This window comes from Diceros bicornis, chromosome 36, assembly GCF_020826845.1.
Source record: "Diceros bicornis minor isolate mBicDic1 chromosome 36, mDicBic1.mat.cur, whole genome shotgun sequence".
Taxonomy (NCBI): Eukaryota; Metazoa; Chordata; class Mammalia; order Perissodactyla; family Rhinocerotidae; genus Diceros; species Diceros bicornis.
Window position 1 is genome coordinate 25,132,960 of NC_080775.1, and position 24,521 is coordinate 25,157,480.

General features: G+C 39.9%; 1 long non-coding RNA gene across 1 annotated transcript in view; it reads right to left on the minus strand.

Moving 5' to 3' along the window:
- LOC131398820 (uncharacterized) overlaps window positions 1-24,521 on the minus strand; it is a 263,140-nt gene that overhangs the window by 62,873 nt on the left and 175,746 nt on the right. The window lies entirely within an intron of this gene.

Sequence of the window (24,521 nt, forward strand, 5' to 3'; positions counted from 1 at the left end):
CAGAGGAAGAAATACTATGTCACCGGGATAGACAGACATTGCCTATTAACGTTCACAAACGGGAGGCAGCCATCTTGGAGTGTCCTGATCCGCAGAGCCCTCTCCGTGGATGTACTCGTGAGGTAAATGGGCAGTCGACGTGCTCTAGTGGGAACAGTAATAGATTTAGCTGAGCAGTCTTATTTGAACTTTGACGTCTGCTATATTTCTCTGTGTAATTCAGCCCACAGGGGAGGCCAGGAATTTCCGCACTGTAGGCTTTTCCTAATGCACACAGAAGGAAGCCTGGGGATCCCAGAGCAATCGTGAGGGCGAGACGGCAACGATTTGACGTTGGGGGTGGCGCTTGGCCACACGCATTCTGTGAGTCAGCCTCCAGCTTGCTGCTACAGTTGTTCTGCCGCTGTGTAGACTGTGGTTTGGGCAAAGGATAGCCATTTCTCCAATCCAAGCTGACTCCTTAGGATAAAACACCCTCTGAAAATTAATCAGCCTGTGGTTGAAGAGGCTCTGGCTGTTTCCAGAAAAGGGCACAAGACTAGATGTTTCTAGCCTTGGCTTATCTGGAAAAAATGAACCCCTCGCAAAGGGTGGGGCCGCTTTGGTTGATCTTCTGGCCTCCCATCTCCCCAGACTGGACTCCACAGTCTGGTGTCCCCAGTAACCTTGTCACCATCCCATAATTGCTTCCTTCGTTGACTTTCTGCACCTTTTGCTTTGCCAGTTCCCTTTCTTGAATTACCAACTACCGTGGGAGAAAAGATTTTAACTCCAGTGGTTGAGTTTACTTGGCTACTTCCCCATCACACTTCCTCCTGGGTACACAGCAATGTCTTTACTCTTCCCTTGTAGCTTCCTGTTAGAAAACCCTTCTCTTCTCCAGGAGGCCCTGCCTCCGCCCCGGCTCGTGCCCACGTACACACTCCCAGTCTATACCCACTTACTGTACTGAATGGCCCACTTTCCCTCCATGTTCATCTCTCCATTGCAAAATCTTTCTGTGTATTTACTCACTAGGTCTTCTTTTATCTACGTTCCTGAAGACTAACGCTACCTTTCCAGGGAAGCAGAGCCTGTGTGTCCATGAGCCTGCCCTGTTTGCCTTCTCCTGGATCCCCTCCATTGCTTCTTCCTCTTCTCCCTGTCTTTTGATCCAGTCATTTATTCATTTGCCAAACAGAACTTCCACCCTGTGCTGAGGCATCGAAGACAAAAATGAATAAATAATGGTCTCTTGCCTTTGAGGAGACATATAAACAAAAATTCTAATGCGATGGGATCAGAGCTGTTTTAAAGGTACTAAGAGGAAAAAAAGAAGATTCATGCTTCAGAGTTGTTCTCAGAAAACTTATGGAAAGCCAGTAGCACAGGGCATGACATATGTGCTTAACATATGCTATCTATATTTTTTTTCCAAAATAGATTGGCACACGATCTTCAGTTGCCCCTCTTCTGTTGGATCCTTTCTCTTGCTGTGATCTCCACTAGCCTAAAAAAAAGCCTTTCCTACATTGCTATCTCTCTCTCCTTTATCATCAGACTTCTTAAAAGAGTCTCTCCTCACTAATTTTTCTTCTTTTCTACCATTTATTCTAAAAATATTTGTGACCTTGAGTGAAATAGGAATCATCCTAGTATATGTGTATATGTACACAGACACGCACACGATGAAATTCATTTTATAAACAAAATATTTTGGATTACCTATATTCGTGTGTATGTGTGTGTAATTTTAGAGGTATTGAGGACAGTGGCAAGGCATTCCTGGGCTCTCTCCTGACCTGTTTTGCAGAAGTACTGTAATCAAACCTGGTCCTTTTAGGATATTCTTGGTCGAAGATAACTTTTAGAGACGTCAAACTCTCCAGGGTCACCATTAACCGGAGCCCATCCCTTGGGGATGATCCAAGTTGATATCTTCATTTCCAGGACTGGGCTAGGATTGCATCTCCCTCCATGAGCCAGAGAGTCAAGTAACGTTTGCGGAGGCCCTTGTCCGGGTAAATATAATGAGCTCTGGAAATAATCTTTCATGTCACACTCACCAAAGGATATACTGTCTCTTTTTTTATTTAAAGACTTCTAAGTTGGGCTTCATTCTTGATATTTTATATTGCCTAATTCACAATCTTTTTTGGGATAAACGTTTCTAATCTCATTGGTGATGTGCTTTCCCTGTAGATAGAGCATGATTCTGCTAGTTTGTTTAGCTTTAAACTTATATTTAGCAGTCATGTCGAATGTGTGAATTACAATCGCCATTTGCACATTTCAATGTAAAGTAAGAAATCCTTTGAAATGGGTAAGGTACTATTAGGAAACAATTTTTATTAAGAACACTTGGTTTTATTAGATCATTCTAAAGCTTATTTCCATATACTTTCCTATATATTTTTTGGTTATTCATGTTTCTAATTTTGTCTCATTTCTGAATTCATCATATTACTGTTCCAGTGTTCCAAATTATTTAATTAATAAAATTAGTGGGTTACTAAATGGTTTACCATATTTGAAAGTTCTTAGTGTCAATTGATTAGATAATGAGCAAATGAATGGGGTGATAATGTTGGGTCCTCTCATTTCTTACTGTCTAGCTTACCTTAAAACACTAGTTTTGAAGTGATTTTTAGAACTGCATTATTAGAATGTCAAACATTATTAAAGGTTTATTTTTTAAGTGAATGGTGTCCATAGTAATTCTAGAGCTATAATATAAAAATTTCTTTAAAGGGTGTTTAACACTTTCATAAACAAGTTTCATTTTAAAAACTCAAGTTCTATGTTGAACACAAAAAATGTTTGATTATCTTTTTCATTTTCAGAGTTAAATCAAGTAAATAAAATACAGTAAGCTTTTTTCTCTGAGAAGCTTAGAAAACATTACAGATTCAAATGCTTTGTTTTTTCCCGTAAGGGAGTGATCTCCATTTTTCAGGTGGAAAATTGAGAAGGAGAGAAACTATCTTGCCCAGTGTATGTAAGTGTGTCAGAAGCAAATCCCCAAGAAGGCAAAGCTCACCCTCAGGAAAATAGCGAAATAGGTTACGATTGTATGCAATTTTCCTTAATTCTCACTTGAACATACTTCTCTTTTGAACTCTCCCCTACTTCCAGATCCTAGCATTCTTCACTTGAATTTAGCTTTACTGCCAGCATCCAGGTTTTCAACCCTTTGTTACTCCCAATCCCACTATCAAAACTAAGCAGTGCCACGTCCTATACTCCCTCAGTCCTGCTCTCTGCTAATCAAGCCGATAATTTTTAATCAGTGATAATAGCTTCCTCTTTTAATGCCTTTCCCAACTGCCTCCAGCTCCCAGCCATGTGGGACTATCCAGGATTTGAGTTTGAATCTCCTAGCTCTTGAATAATCCAGACCTCAGTTTCCTCATGTGTAATATGGGGATCATAATATCAGCCTTACAGAGATGTGCAAATTAAACCGATGTGAAAAGAATTAGACCAATGCTATTTATTAGTAATACGCTTTCTACTGAGAGCCTTGAATGACTCATATATTACAGAGAATTTCAGATTCAGTTATAAGTAAATGGGAGGATATTTTGTGCTATCTACAAAGTTTCCTACCTTTCTCTGCAGAAGCAAACCTGCGCATTAAAAGGCAATCAACCTCACCTCACATCCATGGCTACTATTAAAAAAACAGAACATAACAAGTGTTGGAGAGGATGTGAAGAAATTGGAACCCTTGTGCATTGGGTAAAATGGTACAGCTGCTGTGAAAAAAAGTATGATGGTTCCTCAAAAAATTAAAAATAGAATTACCATGTGATCCAGCAATTCCACTCTTGGGTATATACCCAAAAGAATTGAAAACAGGATCTTGGAGAGATATTTGTACACCAATGTTTATAGCAGCATTATTCACGATAGTCAAAAAGTGAAAGCAACTCAAGTGTCCATTGACAGGTGAATGCATAAACAAAATGTGGTCTATACATATAATGGAATATTATTCAGCCTTAAAAAGGAAGGAAGATCTGACACATGCTGTAATATGGATGAACCTTGAGGACATTATGCTAAGTGTAATAAGCCAATCACAAAAGGACAAATACTGTATGAGTCCACTTATATGAGATACCTAGAGTGGTCAATTTAGAGAGACAGAAAATGGAATGGTGGTTGCCAGGGACTGGGGAGAGGGGGGAATGGTAATCACTGTTTAATGGGGACAAAGTTTCAGTTTTATAGGATGAAAAGAATTCTGTGGATGGATGGTGGTGATGGAAGCACAACAACGTGAATGTACTTAATGACATTGACCTGTACACTTAAAAATAGTTAAGATAGTAAATTTTATGTTATGTGTATTTTACCACAATTTTTTTAAACAAGGCAGTCAACCAATCTAGCACATCAAAGTCCTCCATTTCTTATCTGAACAATTGTCTGTAAACAAAGTATCTAAACAACAAAGAAATGCCGTTAGAATTTATAAGCTTAGGCAACTTTTAAATTAAGGCAAGTCTGGTACACATCCCATGCTCTATAAAGCTGAGCTGCATATCATATTGCTTCTCACTACCTAAGTCCACCACTTACAAACAGTACTACCTCGGATTAATTACTTAACCTCTTTTTGCCTTAGTTTACTCATCTGTAAAATGGAAATGCTATTTTCTTTCTAGTTGGGTTCTTGTGAGGATTAAATTAAATGATGTATGCAAAGGGCCTAGTACGTATGGCACAGAGACAGTACTTAATGTATTATTTCTTTTTACAGATAAAGTGATTAAAGTGAGAATTAACTGTACCTTCAGAGTCATAATCAAAAAAGATCAGAAAGATCAGGAAGGAAGTAGGGTAATCTCACTCTTTTTCCTGAAGATAATGGAGACTTTGTAGCTTTGCTGTATACAGATGTACACTTAGCCATCAATTTCTTTTTGGAACCACAAGAAGCAGTAGTTCTCAACGCTCACTCTTTCCTCCCTATTCATCCAGTCTGCACTCTGCTTCCAGCAACATGAAGGAGAGCCAGCCATAGCAAAGGGCTAAAATTATTTGCTCCAATTTGCTCTGCCTGAAAAACATCTCTGCATTTGTTTTTAAGTATCATAGACCAAACACTTAAAGGTATAAAAACCACATTCTTGGTGGGCTTGGGGGGAAAAATATGTTGGATCTTAAAACATTTTTTACCTTACTTCCAAAGGTGGATTTTCTGCTTTGTTTTTCTATTTACATTTAGTTTGCTGGTTTTCCTGTTTCTCAAAGCTGTCTTGTAGAGAATCTACTGCCCCCATTACACTAATTGGCAATGTAAATATTTTAACAAACTCCATGGGATTACTTTACCTCATCTTTAGGCAAATGTATAATTTAGCACCACCAAGACAACTTGTATCACCCCATCATTTGATGCTTCTCAACCTTGAATTAATGACACGACAAAGAATTTGGAAAGTTTTGAAATCAGAAATTAGTTTGTAATGCAAAAAACAAGGCTGTGCTTTCACTTCAGCTTCAAGAACTCTCGAAAAGGAAGGCACATCGGGATATTTATTGGTGTTGCTTAAATCAAAGGGAATAAAATTCTTCCACAGATGTACACGTTCTGAACTCTTGGCCTATTAATTAACTCTCATAGTCATGGGGAAGGCTAATTATATCGCTAATCAGGGCAAGTTCACCCTGAACTATGTTTGCCTAAAAACTCTATTTCATGGTCATTAAATGACACCTACGCAATCCTTCCACACTCTTCCCATTGTGTTGAAGGAGGCTTACTTTGGAGTGGGATATGCAAATATTATTTTTTCTGTTGATGTTTTCCATCCCTCCTCCTTTCTTTCTCTTCCCTATCTTGTCTCTACTCCCCCCAAAGCACAGTATTTATGAAAGTCTCTGTCAAAGCAGGAAGTTTTATAGTAATGAACTAACAAGTAAACAAGGAAAAAATGCAATTGTTTCATAAGAATGATTGTTTTCATGTGTTCCATTATCCTCCTCTAACTGCCCATGATTCCTCTTTGGAACGAGGGGATCAGACTTGAAACCTGGGGCTGGGTGTTCTTTCTAATATCCAGCCTGCCTTTCAATTTTGATGAGACTGGTCATAGGAAATGTGATGAAATGTGATGCAGCTGAGTGGCAGCGGTCTGTCCTGCTCCACGAGAACTTGAGCCCGAGGCTCTCCCTTCAGTGACAGAACCAGACCCCTGGTGCGTTACTGCTGAAAAGGAGCCGGGCAGTTGCTGTGTGTATGTTTTCATTTTGGTACATTTGATCATCTACGTGAGGAAGATAGGATTCATTTACCCAATTCAGGATCCTCATTCACTGAAGGAATATGATTAGCATGTAGCAGTAGGTTCTCAGAAGCCATAGACTCATCTTTATTGAGATTTCTGCAGAGTACTTAATACCAGGCAATTAAAGCAGGAAACATTCGATTTTTAAGTGGTATTTCTGGAGGGAAAAATCTCTACCAGTCTTGACTTTGGCTACCTCTCTTTGAAGAAACACGTAGTTTTAGTAGTAGGATTTTCCTGAAAAGGAATAATAGCTAAAAGTAGTAGTTACAATTTATTGAATCAACAAAGTACCAGCCTTTACATATTATGATTTTTAGTCCTTATCTTCTCTGAATTTAAGTATATGTATCTCTGTGAAGACATTACTAATATCTATCGTCTCATATAAATGAGAGAAAAAAGGCTCAGAGAAGTTAAAAGAATTGTACAAAATTCATAAACATAGTAATAGAATGAATCTCAGTGATGATAAAGGGCACTCTCTTTCCACGAGGCTATCTAGGATTCTTGATTCAAATAGTTGGTATAATGGAACACGAGGGAAAGAGTTTTATACTAAGAACCCCAAAATCCTTGTGTGAGAGGGTGATGATAATTATAATAATGACAACAACAGTAATAATTATAACTAATATATGTTAATTATGTATTAAATGCCATTTAATGTGCTGAGCCCTTATAATGATAATTTCATTTAATCCTCAAAATAACATTATGATGTAGATAATATTCTTATTATTCAACATCTTCTAGATGAGTACATTGAGGCACAGAAACATTAAATAATGTACTTATTATAAATACATCTTGTACACTGTACACAGCAAGTAAGTAGGGGAGCTGAGGGGTCAACTGAAAATAAATTAGATGTGTATGGTGAATCCTATGTTTCTTTATGCTGCCAGTCAAAAAGAAGAGTTGAGTTTTATAGGGGAAAAATAAGCCAAAGTAAAAGAAAGAAACTCTATCAAAATGCAATGATGCAGAAGGGACTAGGCAACTAAAACATGTTGGATATTGTAGAATAGAGAGTAGTTTTGAAGCAGCTTCATAAATTTGTAGTGCTTTTACAACTTTAGAATATTTTCATTCTTTTTTACTCTCTTTCTCATACTTGCTCCCTGACATACCTGTTCCTGAGGATTTTCCACACCTGCAACATCTTGAATGGTTGCTTGCTTTTCCCTGAATATGTCCAGGATCTCCTAGAGGTTATCTACAACATCACGCTGTCAATAGGCGGTACTAATCCAGATGCATCTTGACCAGAAAATTCCTTACATCCCAATATCTGATCATACAAAGTGAGTGAATGCTTTGTTATTTCCATAATTACAAAAGTCAGGCATAAGGTTTACAAAATCCCTGGTAACTGAATGAAAAATGGAAACTTTATGTTTCCAGGTCATTTCCTTCCAAAGTTGATTCTACTTTGATTCTGTCTCTGTCTCTACCACATTGTGTGACATCTACCCAGGAGCATCCAAATCACCGCTTTACTGGGTTCACCATTAAATTTCCTGAGTGGTGACATTCAGCATGGTGCTGTTAAATTAAGAACATCCACAGAGTTACTGTTGATCAGAGCAGAACCCAGTGGCTGGATGATGTTCTCTCTTCCTTCCCAACCAACTCCAGGAAAGAAAGGCCTTCAGCTACAGGGCTAATTCCCAAGGACTTCTTAAATTTTTCAGTCTAGAGGAGAGTCATTCCAGTCAGCTACCAGAGGAAGTTACCCTGTGTTTTACGTCTCTCCTCCCCAACATTTGTGTCTATACATACATAAATGAAAACTGATTAAAATGAACATCAAGAGAAACTTTGATCTGTGGAACTCAAGAAACAAGCATTAAGAGGCACAGCTTAGGAATGGAGGTAGTCCTCAGAGCAAATGTCAAACAGCCTGAGAGACTCACAAAGGGATGTGGTGGAGGGGGAAACATCAAAGGGAGCAGGTTGGATACTGATGTTAATTGTTTTGCACAATCTCAGAATCACTATTGATGAGCTTCCAGCTCTTAGTGCCTTCTTCCTGTGCCTCTTCCTTATTACAAGTGCTCACTACATTTTAAATTGCTAACTGCTTACAACAGTTCTGGACAGAAGGTAAACTCTCTCAACACTGGCCACACCTCCAGTGGCAGGAGCGAAGAGGGGTAAAGAAGTCCCCCTGGAGACCAGGTGCTTCAGAGGAGACACCCCTTCCCATGGGAGGACGCACCTGCGTGGTGTCAGAAGAGCCTTGGTGTTCCATGTGCTCCAGTCACCACCTTGAGTCTGGACTCTCATCCCCATAGGGCCCAACTGCCACTGTCCCAGTCGGCCCTGCCCTCCCCACACCACTTAAAATTGCAGCCTTCATCCCCAACTCTTTTTTTTTTTTTTTTGTGAGGAAGATCAGCCCTGAGCTAACATCCTTGCCAATCCTCCTCTTTTTTTGCTGAGGAAGACTGGCCTTGGGCTAATATCCGTGCCCATCTTCCTCCACTTTATATGGGACGCTGCCACAGCATGGCCTGACAAGCGGTGCATCGGTGCGTGCCCAGGATCTGAACCCGGGCCACCAGCAGCTGAGCGCGTGCACTTAACCACTCACCATGGGGCCGGCCCCATCCGCAACTCTTTATGCCCTTTCCCTGCTGTCTTTCTTTTCATGTTTATCACCATCTGAAATGAAATATATTTTAATTATTTATTTAGTCTCCACAACTAGTACACAATTTCCATAAGGGCAGGGATTTTTGACTGTTTCTTGGATTGCCATATCTCCTACACATAGAACACACCTGGCATACAGGAAGCTCTTGATCCATATTTATGAATGGATGAAACTATAAATAACTTATTTTCTTAATTCTCTTTCTATGTACTGATCCTTTACAACTAGGACTTCATAATATTGGCATAAGGATAACTAACTCCATTCCCTGTAGAAACTGAGTTGGGGTGTGTGAGTATAAGCTTAACAATAAAGACTGTAACAATTTGCATCCTTGTTTTCACATAGTGATACTATAGCTCTTCTTTCTCATACACCGTAATGCAAAGCAATGGTAGAAGTTCAAAATTCATAGAGAAAAATCAAGTAGATGACACCAATGAGATCTTAAAATGTGGAATGTTTTATAAACATATGTAAGTCAAATCTCGGACTCCTTCTGCCTGAATAGACAGAATTAAAATGATAGTTTTGACTTACTTGAACTAGCAGTATGCATATGTAAATGTCTACAGGTCCTTAGAGCTGGGAAAGTGACAGCGAAGGGGGCAACCAGCCAAAAACACCCAAAACAATGATCAAGAAAACACTGGGGCCACTGTTTCAAACAAATTAAGAATCCAAACAATAAGTTAAATGATTTAGATAAGATAGTGGTGAGAGAATGTGTTGTCTCAACCATCTGAGTATCATTTACATTAGTAATCTTATATTAGTAATCTTCTACTTAGTTATGGAGTTATGGGTCATAGAAAATGCAATTCTGCAAACATTTCAAATTCAATGCCTAGGACAGTTCTAGCACTCAGTAAGTACCTACTGAGTGATGAACAAAGACAGGAGGGATGGAATTCCTAAAAAGTGTCTACTGTATCCGTCATACTGATTCTGGCAAATGCTCTTGCATAGGAAAGGAACAATCAAATGTAACACAACTGAGATTTTAATCGTTCAGGAAGTATAGAGGAGAGTGGGTATTCAGTTTGGAAAGATGAGTGAGAGAAAGATCCTGAGAAAGACTTACCATGCCAAGGTCTAACTAATTTGAAGCAGCATTATTTCATCTCTGATACCTCTGTGAGGATCAAACTCTGATTTGAACATTTCTGGAGGTGGTAGCCTTTGGAATTTATTATCTTAAAGAGGTGATGACTTTCATAAGATTGTGGCCTTTGAGAAGAACTTGAGTGTGTGTTTCAGTTTCCTTATTAGTAAATAAAGACATCTTACCTTACAGGTATTTCCATTAGAAAGGAATATCGTGCGTATACAATGAAATAATGCACTTGAAGAAAGTTTGCTCATTTATTTATTTATTTATTTTGTGAGGGAGATCAGCCCTGTGCTAACATCTATGCCAATCCTCCTCTTTTTGCTGAGAAATACTGGCCCTGAGCTAACATCCGTGCCCGTCCTCCTCCACTTTATATGGGAGGCCACCACAGCATGGCCTGACAAGGGGTGCATCCATGCGCGCCCGGGATCTGAACCCCGGGCTGCCAGCAGCGGAGCGCGGGCACTTAACCGCTACGCCACGGGGCAGGCCCCTGAAAGTTTGTTCATTTAAAAGAGAGAGAGAGGAGTGGCCCCGGGGCTTAGCGGTTAAGTGCGCGCGCTCCGCTGCTGGCGGCCCAGGTTCGGATCCCGGGCGCGCACCGACGCACCGCTTCTCTGGCCATGCTGAGGCCACGTCCCACATACAGCAACTAGAAGGATGTGCAGCTATGACATACAACTATATACTGGGGCTTTGGGGGCTAAAATAAATAAATAAAATTAAAAAAAAATTAAAAGAGAGAGAGAACTGTTAGAGAGACCTACAGACTATTTATTATATTTTCTTGCCTGAGTCACCCCACAGGTTTACTATCAATGCAAGGAGTCTTCCTACAAAGGGTTCCAGTGATTTAACTTATTATAAAGTTGAGAGGGCAAGGTGGGAACAAAACTCAGGAAAAGTTGGAAAACTCTAAGATGATGAAAGTTTAAGTTAAGGCAATACCAGTGGAATAGAGATAAGGATACATCTGAGAACTAATTTCATTGGGCTGCAGTTCACGTACAAATATTTCAGGGTGCAGTTTCTGAGGCTCAGAAAGCAGAATGAGCCCTATTCCTTCCCTTGCTTGCTCTCTTGGATCTCTGCACCAGTCGTGCTGAACTCACTTACAAGATTCTGTTAGCTTACAAGGTGGGGTCGGCTTCTGGCAAGTCCATTCAGTTCTCTGCTTTCTCTGAGACTTTTTGCCTAGCACTGGGTGGGAGGATTTAAACTGGAATGAGAGCTAAGAGGCCTGGGCTTATCCTTCAATTCCATTTTAACAGTAATGAAGATGAAATTCTACTTTGAGCCTCAGTTCCTTGTGTCTCATTTCCAATTTGTTAGAAATGAATTGAGGATGTGTGTGTGATTAACTCCCCTAAACCTCTGACAGAGAAGATGAGCATCTCCTGAATAAGATTACGAGAAAAAATAACAGTAGAAAAAATGCTGTGAGAAGGCAGAGAACTAAACCAGTAAAAAGAGCTTATGAGCAGAACAAAGTGACACAGAAGACAACAGAAAAGCAAACTCGGCCCTTTTTAGGACTATAAACAGATATGAATCTATTCTAAAAGAGAGAGACTTTGAACATTCCAAAAATGCATTATCTTATGCCTAATAATCATTTACACTTCAGACTCACTATATAAAATTTAGAATTCATTGTTTCCATCCAAAACCCACATCTCCTATATTTCTGTTTGGTTTCTGGGACCACAGTTCTCTAACTAGTTCATGTAACCAGAATAGGATTGGGTCTTTATGAGTCACCTTGAGGCCAGACTTAGCACTTCATCTTATCTCCATCCCACGCCTGATCCCTCCTGTAGATTTTACTAAAGATTTCATGGAGAGACAGAGGAGATGGTTCCATCCCCTCACCCTCCAGCAAAAAGAAATGAAACGGCTCCTAGGCCTCTGAGTTCTTTCCCCAGAGTCTTTTCCCAAACTTTTCAACTCTACTCAGCAAAACAAAGCCCTCAATTGGCCCAATTCAACTTTCCTAGAAAAAAATTCTGCAACCATTTGTTATCACTCAAGCACGGCTCCTTGAGTGGTGGTGGTGACAATGTGTGTGTGTCTAAGTATACTTATCAAGGTATTCCTTGATATCAAAATAGATCTCTTGAGGGGGCAAGAGGAAGGAGGAGTATACTGTTAACACAAGTAAGATTCCTTTCTGTGTCATTACACCCAAGGCAAAATCTCAGTCATTCTCAACTCCTTTGTCTCTCTTCCACATTTAGTTACCAATTCTGGCCATCAAAAATCCTTAGTAGCCCTCAAAGTCACCCTTCCTCTCTGTTTCCACTATCAGATTGTGGTATTCACTGTCAAAACTTTTTAGAAATCATTTCCCTGATCAAATCTGTCTATACTCTTTGGCTGGGCATGTGGGACTTTTTGACCAACCTCCTCCATTTTGCAACTTTATCTCCCAAGCCTCTCCAGCGATATTCAAGCATCTTATTTTCCCCCAGGTCTCTGTATTTCTGCACACGCTGTTCTGTCTGTCTGATAGGACCTTCTTTCCCCCATCTACCTAGTGAGCTCCTATGCAACCTATGCCTCAAACCAAATGTCTCCTCTGAGAAGCCTTCCCTGACTTCCACCTTCTTCTTGCCCTTATTCAACCCCTCAAACCAGACCCACATAGAATTATCTACTTTCTCCTTTGTGCTCCTGCAGCCTCTTGCCCATCCCTCTATTGTAGCGCTTATCATTTCTATATAGTGTTCTTTATCCATTAAAGTCCTGGTGTTTTCTTATCAATTTCAATGCACTTTTTTTAATAGATTAAAAATATGAACCCTATTTGATCTGTTGCACCTAGTTCCTCCAGAGTATTGTTACCCTTTCCATGTTTGTTGTTTTTTGTTTGTTTGGTTGATGTTTTTAAGGGGCACACCAGATTTTTTAGTTAAATTTACCAATTGTTTTCCTATATGATTGCTTTTAAACATAAAATATTTTCCCATCCAGATATTTGACAGAGATTAATTTTAATTTTATCTAGACTTCTGGCTTGATTTTCTAAATTTAACTTTTTAATCCTTGTGGTATTTGTCTCGTGCATGACGTGACACAAAGATCTAATTATACATTTGCCTAAAAGCTAACCAATAGTGGTAAAATCGTTTACTGAATAAACTTTTTCTCTTACATTGCTTTTCATGGCTTTGTATCATATGTTAAGTTCTTATATCTGTTGGCAAGTGCTTATTTAATCAGTTTCTTTTGAGAAAGCAAAAAATAGCTCAGACGGAGAAAGTAAAATCTGCCTGGCTCTTCATCAAGCTGCTACAGCCAGCTGCAAGATGAACGGGAAACCACATTTCTTCCAAGGCTACGCTGCAGCTCTACAGTGTCATGACAGCCGTCTTCTTTGAGTGACTACTGCTTTCTTACTCATTGGAAAATCTTATTCTCTAAAATCATAGACTATCAGAAAATTTGGTTTTTGAACTTATGTCAGTAAGAACGAAACATCCCACTCTTGTGTGGAGTTCTCCTTGATAGGGAGAAGCGGCCTTGATTTGCAACTCAGGGGCGGAGCTTCAGACAAGGTGTTTCTGAATAGACATTCCACATTTATCGAAGGAAACGGGCCCTGGGTTCATTTTGCAGTCCAAACCTCACGTGGACCCCGTTATTCCCAGCCCTGCTCTGCTTTGAGCCTATCAAAGCTCAGCCCCATGGTTTTACCGGTGGGCAGTCTCCACTGTTGCAATGAGTCAGTAAACCCGACTGTGGGACTGTGGGTTATGTCCTTGACGGTCTTAGGCTGACTGGATTGGACACACTGTTCTAGTCTTGTGTTAGTGCCATATCTTAATTATTATAGTTTAATAAGATGGATTTTTTTCATTGTTATCAAAAAGTTTTCAACGTTTTAGTCTTTGGACCCTCTTTTACACACTTAAAAATCATTGAGGACACCAAAGAGCTTTTGTTTATGTGTAATATCTATTGACATTTACCATATTGTAGCCAGAAAAACTCAGGACCCTGTCATTGATTGCAGCCGAATCAATGAACACAATGACCAGGGATCGAGGAAAAGAAAAATGGTTTAATTTTGCCAGCAAAATGAGGCTGCGGTGGGCTCGTGCCCTAAAACTCACAATCCTCCTGAGGCATTAGGAGTTGGGGTGTTTAAAGGAAAGTCTGTGGGAAAGAATGTACTCTTCGTGACTGTGATTATTTGCTGGGGGGGAATATTGTGGGGGTTCCAGACCTCTGGCTCTGGGCCAGCTGTTATCTCTATCTATGGCAGGAGGTTCAGGGCTCCATTGATCAATCTTCCCGCACCACCCGAAATTGGGCCCTGGGGAGAGGAAGGAAACTGCTGCCAATCAATGATTACAAAGTTGACGGCGTTTTAGATAGGGGAAAGGGAGCTGTGGCTTTGCGGTTTGGTGTCCTCCCATCAGCCTGCGTTTGGCCAAGATAAGGGAAGCTGCAGGTGTCCTCCGTTTGTCTGTCTCCATGATGAATGGTGGATTTGGTGCCAGGAACAAGGCGTTGGGGAGCTTCAGCTACCTGATAACTTTTGGATATCAGTTTCCCTGTAACAAACCTCAAGAACTAGTAATTAGGCAGAACTTCAGTGTGACGCCTCCTGGGCTTCTAACAATTTATTACTTCCATTTGCCTTGTGGGATTCAGAGACAAAAAGGTTAAAACAACCAATATCTACATGTGAATGTACCTTAGAGAAGCAGCAAGAGGGAATGAGTGCTTTTTGGTTTTTAACTCTATATATGCTGGGTTCAACCTCGGGAAACTATATCAGGGCCGGCATCAATATTAGAAATTAAAAAGATTAGAAATTTAAAAATATATTTGTTTTAAAATTAACTTTAAAGCACTAGTAAACTCATTATATGTTAACACAAAGAATAATTTTATGGAAAATAACTATATTTTCCAAAACAAAAGAAATTTAGCGGGAGAAATGGCATTGTTTTACATTCTTGCAGATTTCTTTATTGTCTGGCATAACAGAAGACACATCCACTTCCACATTCAATCTGTTGTGATATTACTTACTATGTAGCCACTGGAAAACTTCACTGCATGAAGTTTCACTGTGTGAAAAGATGGGAGTGAAAAAGGAAGCAGAAAAAAAAAAGCCTTAATAGTGTTATGAAAGCAATTTTGATCCTATGAACCCCTTGAAAGGGTTTCTAAGACCCTAGAAGTCCGCAGACCACAGTCTGAGAACTACTGGTCTTAGCTATTGTAGCTTGTGTAGTTTCTCAGATGAATTCTAGAATATCTTTGTCTCTTAATTTGGTAGGTAGTAATTATGTATTTAAAATTTCATCTTCACACTCAAGCATATCCTGTCTCTCCAATTAATAAAATATTTTATAAATAATTTCACAATAGTCCTGCATTTTTCTTTTTCAGATCTCCCACGTTTCTCATTTTTTATCATTCCTAGTTATTTTATGTTCTTTGTTGCTATTATGAATGGGATCCATTTTTTCCACTGTATTTTTTTTTAAAGATTTTATTTATTTATATATTTTCCCCCCAAAGCCCCAGGAGATAGTTGTATGTCGTAGTTGCACATCCTTCTAGTTGCTGTATGTGGGATGCGGCCTCAGCATGGCCGGAGAAGCAGTGTGTTGGCTTGCGCCCGGGATCCGAACCCGTGCCGCCAGCAGCAGAGCGCGCACTTAACCGCTAAGCCACGGGCCAGCCCTCCATTGTATTTTAATTGCTTATTGTTAGCCTATTTTTTTTACATGTGGCCACTTGGTTACTCTTTATTAATTTTTATGTTAAATAATATATTTGATATGATCTGTTTTTTAAAGAAATAACTTGCAATTTTGAGTGTTTATATAATGTTAGTATTGATACCATATTCTCAATATTTTGAGATATCATTTGTCCAATGATACATAAGATATTCTGAGAAAAATCCACTGTTCAATTTCTAGATTGCAAAGATATTTTATGAGGAAGGATACTGAATATGCTGAATGCCTTTTTGGCATCTATTCAAACAATCACTTGTTTTTTAAGACAGATGTGTTGATTAGGACTAGATGACCTCTGTTTGGTCTCTTCTAGAATTCTCATTTAGACATCATGAATGACAGATCCATTTGAATTATTAACAGAATCAAACGACATTTTGACTGTGGTTCTCACCTTTTGAAAGGGAGGAAGGCATAACTATGCCCAAAATATCCCTTGAGGCTGTCAGGGGGATCTGGCCAGCATGGACCTATCCAGTGAGCCCTGTCAGGACACAGAGAGGACATGACTCGCACCGCAGGGGACCAGCTAGAGGGTGGATAATTAATAGGCGTCCTCTTGAAGGCAGCCGCTCCTGCCTTGACTTCAGCCTGAGCCCCAACTTCCTTAAACTGCCAAAATGAACTGGTGTCTGGGGGCTATCTCATTAATCACTTTCCCTCCCGGGTCTAGAACCGATGCTTATTTTCAGCGTCGGAGCCTGCCGGCCACGAGATGATATGCTCCTGGCACGAACCCCAGGTAGTTTGGGGAAGTTCTTGGGGGGAAGACACCACGCATTAAAAGGAGGTGAATTTGCTTCAGGAAACGGGGCCTGTCCCAGATTTCCAGGGCACTCCAGATGGCCGCCTCACCCCTCTTTTCCCCGGGCGCCCCTTTCCCCCGGGTGCCCCGCGTGGAGCCGCGGCGCGGACGGCGGGCTCCCCTCCCGGCGGGCACGGGGGGCAGCAGTGCGCGCGCGGGGGGTAAGAACATTCCCCCGGGTCCTGGATGGGGGCCGCCAGGCGGGCCGGGACCCTTGGGGCGCTGTCGGCCCAGGTCGCCTCGGCCCGCTCCTCCCGCCCACCTTCGGCCCGCCCCTGGCAGACGGCCCCGGCCCTCCCCCCGGCCCGGCCGCCCCGCCCCGCCCCGCCGAGGAGCGCCCGCCACCTGCGCCCGGGAGGGGACAAAGGAGGCGCCCCGCTTCCGGCCGAGGTAGGGGGCTGGGCAGCGCCCGCGGGGTCGGGCTGGGGGCCGGGGAGGGGAGGTGGGAGGGAGGCTGCTCCGCGCTGGAGGCGGCGCCGCTCCCCTCGACTGAGGGGGCGTGAGGGGCGCGCCCGGGCTCCGAGAGCGCCAGGCCCCCCAGCCGCCCGGGGCACCGGAGGGGGAACGCGAGGGGGCACTCGCGGGGGGACGCACCTGGTCCCGGCGTGTCGGGGAGCACCTGTGGCCCGCGCCGCGCCGAGTCACCCCGCGGGAACTCTTGCTCAGGGATGATTTCTCTCGGAGCAGGTCGGTGGGGCTGGGGTCCCCGCACCTCCAAACACATCTGTCAACTTTCCTTTTTAAGGAGAGAGAAAGAGCAGATGAGATCATTGTGACCGTTCTTGAGACAGAGAGAAATCCTACCTGAAAGGCTGTCCTTTCAACTTGCTCACCAACAGCCCTGTTCTGTTTTCCAGTAGTTTCTAATTGCACCTTGCTAAAATTTTCCTACGAGAAATCTTTAAAAATTTTAAAATTTTGTTATTATTGGGATGGTACTTGGATGTAAGCCTTGAAATAGCCGTTGTGATGGCACTAAAATAAAAAAATATATATTTTTTGAAAATCCAGAGAATCTTCATGGGTTTTGCTGTTGTTTCTGCAGTTTTCTTGGTGATTGTATGGGTGTTCTAAAGCCTCTTAAACATTTTTATAATTCACTTTGATCCAGGAACTTTAGAGTTGTTTTATGCTGGCACAGAAAAGGAGGTGCTTTGTGTTCCGTGTAAATTGTGTAAAAAGGCTAGAACTGAGGAATAAATTGTAGTCTTGCCATACTCCCTAAATGTTTCTAAGTTCACCTTCTAATTACTTTCCCCACATCCTGGACGCTTATCCCTGTAACACCATGACTTTTTTGTTGTGTGTTACAGGCCCAGGATCTCAGCTGCCGCCTGGACACTTACTCTATGTCCTGATATCTGAGCATTATTATGCATTATTTTCAAGCTTTGCTAAAGGTAGGTGATAAAGTTGACAAGTTTTCTGGATTTGCTGAGCCTAGGTGCCAAGTTTTGACAGATAAATGAGACTGCATGTTATTCATGCCATATTGATTTTTATTGTGTTATAAAAGATAATTGTTGTCAAATGGGAAAATTTAGAGATGTATAAGCTTTCAAAGATAACTTGTTCTTTATGAGTATATGGCTGTGATGTCTAGCATGTGAAAAATTACTCTCATTTGTCTTAGTCCTTTTTTATTATTATTTTTGGGAATGAAAATAGAGCAAAGTAAATGATTCAATTTAGTGATCTTTGATACCAGCTTAGTGTATCTATTAGCAGGGATTTTGGTCCATCACATAACAAGATAGCATCATCCTGCACTTCCTTCTTCAACTGTATCTTTACACCCTGACTTTTTGGTGCAAATATTCTTTGAAAAATAATGTTTCTCTGTCAGATCCAAGATATTTGAAGATCCATTAGTTGCTACTAATAGTTTGATAAACAAATATTTGAAAGTGCAAATATACTTTAAGATGTATAGTTCTTTTATGTAAATTATGTAAAGTTTTGATGTAAAAATGTTTATCATTTTAATAATTTATGCAAAGTCAGCGCTCTAAACCATTCATTTCCAACTTTTTTTTTTTTTTTTTTTTACAAATAATCCCTTCATTCCATGGATGGATAATTTGAAAGATTCTATCTAACAAACAAACTCCCTTTCCTTGGTAATAGGAAACAAACTCAGTTGTCCATTAGTGGATAAATAGAAGATTTCTGTTGGACTTTCACACTAATTCACAGAAGACCCCTTACCGCTTTGGGGGCACACAGGGAGTCAGGAACCTCAAACTGGGAAGCATTACTCTTTTGAACTGAAATTATCTATCGTTAAACACCAAATTTCTACCGTGGACTTTGACCTGGTTTGTTTCTTGACTCTACCATTTACCAGTATTATGACCTTAAAACCCTCTCTAATCTTCAGTCTTTTCTGAAAGTAGAGGTTACAGTAGTGCCTTTCTGGAATGTTTCTTATGAGTATTAGATGATATACTGCTTGTAAAACTATAAGCACAGTAGGTACCTGGCATATGGTTAACAGTTAGAAAAATGCTAGCCACTGTTACACATCTTTCCTGATGTCGAGGGTGATTATACCCCGTGAATAGCTTTATGTTTATTGGTCATTTCTTCTTTTTTTTTTTTTAATTTCTTGTTTATTGCAGTAACGTTGGTTTATAACATTGTATAAATTTCAGATGTACATCATTATACTTCTATTTCTGCATAGATTACATCATGTTTACCACCCAAATACTAATTACAACCCATCACCACACACATGTGTCGAATTATCCCTTTCGCCCTCCTCCCTCCCCACTTCCCCTCTGGTAACCACCAATCCAAACCCTGTCTCTATGTGTTTGTTTATTGTTGTTATTGTCTACTACTTGATGAAGGAAATCATACGGTATTTGACCTTCTCCCTCTGACTTATTTCACTTTGCATAATACCCTCAGTGTCCATCCATGTTGTCACAAATGGCTGGATTTTATCGTTTCTTATGGCTGAGTAGTATTCCATTGTGTATATATACCACATCTTCGCTATCCATACGTCCCTTGGGCACTTAGGTTGCTTCCAAGTCTTGGCTATTGTGAATAACGCTGCAATGAACACAGGGGTGCATGTATCTTTATGCAATGGTGTTTTCAAGTTCTTTGGGTAAATACCCAGCAGTGGAATAGCTAGATCATATGGTAGTTCTATCCTTGATTTTTTGAGGAATCTCCAAACTGTTTTCCATAGTGGCTGCACCAGTTTGCACTCCCACCAGCAGTGTATGAGAGTTCCCTTCTCTCCACACCCTCTCCAACACATGTTGTTTCCTGTCTTGTTAATTATAGCCATTCTGACGGGCGTGAGGTGATATCTCATTGTAGTTTTAATTTGCATTTCCCTGATAGTTGATGATTTTGAACATCTTTTCATGTGTCTGTTGGCCCTCTGTATATCTTCTTTGGAGAAATGTCTGTTCAGGTCTTTTGCCCATTTTTTAATTGGGTTGGTAGTTTTTTTGTTGTTGAGATGCATGAGTTCTTTATATATTTTGGAGATTAATCCCTTATCAGATGTATGGTTTGCAAATATCTTCTCCCAATTGTTAGGTTGTCTTTTCGTTTTGTTGATGGTTTCCTTTGCTGTGCAGAAGCTTTTTACTTTGATGTAGTCCCATTTGTTTATTTTTTCTATTGTTACTCTTGCCCGCTCAGACATGGTGCTTGAAAATATGTTGCTAAGACCGATGTGGAAGAGCGTACTGCCTATGTTTTCTTTTAGAAGTTTCATAGTTTCAGGTCTTACATTCCAGTCCTTAATCCATTTGGAGTTAATTTTTGTGTATGGTGTAAGGTAAGGGTCTACTTTCATTTTTTTGCATGTGGCTATCCAGTTTTCCCAACACCATTTGTTGAAGAGACTTTCTTTTCTCCATTGTATGTTCTTGGCTCCTTTGTCAAAAATTAGCTGTCTATAGATGTGTGGGTTTATTTCTGGGCTTTCGATTCTATTCCATTGATCTGTGTGTCTGTTTTTGTGCCAGTACCATGCCGGTTTGGTTACTATAGCTTTGTAGTATATTTTGAAATCAGGGAGTGTGATACCTCCAGCTTTGTTCTTTTTTCTCAGGATTCCTTTAGCTATTCGGGGTCTTTTGTTGTTCCATATAAATTTTAGGATTCTTTGTTCTATTTCTGTGAAAAATGTTGTTGGAACTTTGATAGGGATTGCATTGAATCTATAGATGGCTTTAGGAAGTATGGACATCTTAACTATGTTAATTCTTCCAATCCAAGAGCACGGAATATCTTTCCATTTCTTTGTGTCTTCTTCAATTTCTTCCAGCAATGTTTTATAGTTTTCCGTGTACAGCTCTTTCACCTCTTTGGTTAAGTTTATTCCTAGGTATTTTATTCTTTTTGTTGTAATTGTAAATGGGATGGTATTCTTAATTTCTCTTTCTGCTACTTCATTGTTAGTGTAAAGAAATGCAACTATTTTTGTATGTTGATTTTGTATCCTGCAACTTTACCATATTCGTTTATTACTTCTAGAAGCTTTCTGGTGGATTCTTTAGGGTTTTTTATGTATAAAATCATGTCATCTGCAAATAGTGACAGTTTCACTTCTTCCTTTCCAATTTGGATCCCTTTTATTTCTTTCTCTTGCCTGATTGCTCTGGCTAGGACTTCCAGTACTATGTTAAATGGGAGTGGTGACAGTGGGCATCCTTGTCTGGTTCCTGTTCTTAGAGGGATAGCTTTCAGTTTTTCACCATTGAGGATGATATTAGCTGTGGGTTTCTCATATATGGTCTTTATTATATTGAGGTACTTTCCTTCTATACCCATTTTATTCAGAGTTTTTTAATCATAAATGGATGCTGTATCTTGTCAAATGCTTTCTCTGCATCTATTGAGATGATCATCTGATTTTTATTCTTCATTTTATTAATGTGGTGTATCACATTGATTGATTTGCAAATGTTAAACCATCCCTGCATACCTGGAATAAATCCCACTTGATCATGGTGTATAATCTTTTTTTTTTTTTTTTTTGGTGAGGAGGACCAGCCCTGAGCTAACATCCAATGCCAATCCTCCTCTTTTTTTGCTGAGGAATACTGGCCCTGGGCCAACATCCATGCCCATCTTCCTCTACTTTATATGGGACGCTGCCACAGCATGGCTTAACAAGCGGTGCGTTGGTGCACACTTGGGATCCGAACCGGCGAACCCCGGGCCGCCGCAGCGGAATGTGCGCACTTAACCGCTTGCGCCACTGGGCTGGCCCTCTTTTTAACGTATTGTTGTATGCGATTTGCTAGTATCTTGTTGAGGATTTTTGCATCGATGTTCATCAGTGATATTGGCCTGTAATTTTCTTTTTTTGTGTTGTCCTTGTCTGGTTTTGGTATCAGGGTAATGTCAGCTTAGTAGAATGAGTTAGGGAGCTTCCCCCCCTCCTCAATCTTTTGGAAGAGTTTGAGAAGGATATGTATTAAGTCTTCTTTGAATGTTTGGTAGAATTCACCAGGGAAGCCGGCTGGTCCTGGACTTTTATTTTTGGGGAGGTTTTTGATTATTGTTTCAATCTCGTTATGGGTGATTGGTCTATTCAAATTCTCTACTTTTTCTTGATCCAGTTTTGGAAGGTTGTATGATTCTAAGAATTTATCCATTTCTTCCAGATTGTCGAATTGGTTGGCATATAGCTTTTCATATTTCTCTTATAATCTTTTGTATTTCTGAGGTGTCTGTTGTAATTTCTCCTCTTTCATTTCTGATTTTAGTTATTTGTGCCTTCTCTCTTTTTTTCTTGGTGAGTCTAGCTAAAGGTTTGTCAATTTTGTTGATCTTTTCAAAGAACCAGCTCTTGGTTTTATTAATTTTTTCGGTCTCTATTTCATTTATTTCTGCTCTGATTTTTATTATTTCCCTTCTTCTACTGATTTTGGGCTTGGTTTGTTCTTCTTTTTCCAGTTCCTTTAGGTGCATTGTTAGATTGTTTATTTGAGATTTTTCTTGTTTGTTGAGATAGGCCTGTATTGCTGTAAACTTCCCTCTTAGAACTGCTTTTGCTGTATCCCATAAATTCTGGCATGTCGTATTTTCATTTTCATTTGTCTCCAGGTATTTTTTGATTTCTTCCTTGATTTCTTCGTTGACCCAGTGATTGTTCAGTCGCATTTTGTTTAATCTCCACATATTTGTGGCTTTTCTGATTTTCTTCCTATAGTTGATTTCTAGTTTCATACCATTGTGGTCAGAAAAGATGCTTGGTATTATTTCAATCTTCTTAAATTTATGGAGACTTGTTTTGTGGCCTAATATGTGATCAATCCTGGAGAATGTTCCAGGTGCATTTGAAAAGAATGTGTATTCTTTGGTTTTTGGATGGAATGCTCTGTATATATCTACTAGGTCCATCTGTTCTAGTGTATCATTTAAGGCCAATGTTTCCTTATTGATCTTCTGTTCGGATGATCTATCTGTTGGTGTAAGTAGAGTGTTAAAGTCCCCTACTATTATTATGTTACTGTCTATTTCTGTTTTTATGTCTGTTCATAATTGCTTTATATATTTAGGTGCACCTACATTGGGTGCGTAGGTATTTACAAGTGTTATATCCTCTTGTTGGATTGTTCCCTGATCATTAAGTGATGCCCTTCTTTGTCTCTTTTTACAGTTTTTGTTTTAAAGTCTATTTTGTCTGATATGAGTACTGCTACCCCAGCTTTCTTTTCATTGCCATTTGCATGGAGTATCTTTTTCCATCCCTTCACTTTCAGTTTGTGAGTGTCTTTAGGTCTGAAGTGTGTCTCTTGCATGCAGCATATATATGGGTCTTGTTTTTTTATCCAATCAGCCACCCTATGCCTTTTAATTGGGCTATTTAGTCCATTGACGTTTAAAGTAGCTATTGATAAGTATGTACTTACTGCCATTTTTTAACTTTTTTTTTTTTCTCAGTGTTTTAGTAGTCCTTCTCTGTTCCTTTCCTCTTCTATACAGAATTGATGGTCTCTTTAGTTTGACCTCTGTCTGAAAGCTCTACTCTTTAATTCCCCTCCTCCCTCCTTTTATGTTTTTGATATCATATCTAATCTCTTTTTTGTGCATTTGTATCCATTACCCTCTTACCATGGAAATAGATAATTTTTCCTATTTGTGGTCTTCTCTTTTCCCCTTAAATCAGTCCCTTTAACATTTCTTGTAGCACTGGTTTCTTGGTGACAAACTCCTTTAATTTTTGCTTGTCTGGGAAATTTTTGATCTCTCCTTCCATTTTGAATGATAACCTTGCTGGGTAGACTATTCTTGGCTATAAGTTTTTTCCTTTTAGCACTTTAAATATATCATGCCATTCTCTTCTAGCCTGTAAGGTTTCTGCTGAGAAGTCAGCTGATAGCCTTATGGGGTTTCCTTTGTATGTAAGTTGACATTCTCTTGCGGCTTTTAGGATTCTTTCTTTATCTTTAATTGTGGACATTTTGATTATGATGTGTCTTGGTGTGGGCCTCTTTGGATTTATCTTGTTTGGGGCTCTCTGTGCTTCCTTTACCTGGATGTCTGTTTCCTTCCTTAGGTTAGGGAAGTTTTCATCTATTATTTCTTGAAATAGATTCTCTGCCCCTTTGTCTTGCTCTTCTCCTTCCAGGACACCTATAACACGGATGTTAGTGCACTTGATGTTGTCCCAGAGGTTGCTTAGACTGTCCTCACTCTTTTTAATTCTTTTCTCTTTTACTTGTTCAGCTTGGGTAATTTCTTCTAGTCTTTCGTCCAGCTCACACATCCGTTCTTCTGTATCCTCTACTCTGCTTTTGAGTCCCTCTAGTGAATTTTTCATTTCCAGTATTGTATTCTTCATTCTGATTGGTTCTTTTTTATATCTTCCATTTCTTTGTTGACATTCTCACTGAGTTCATCTGTTCTTCTC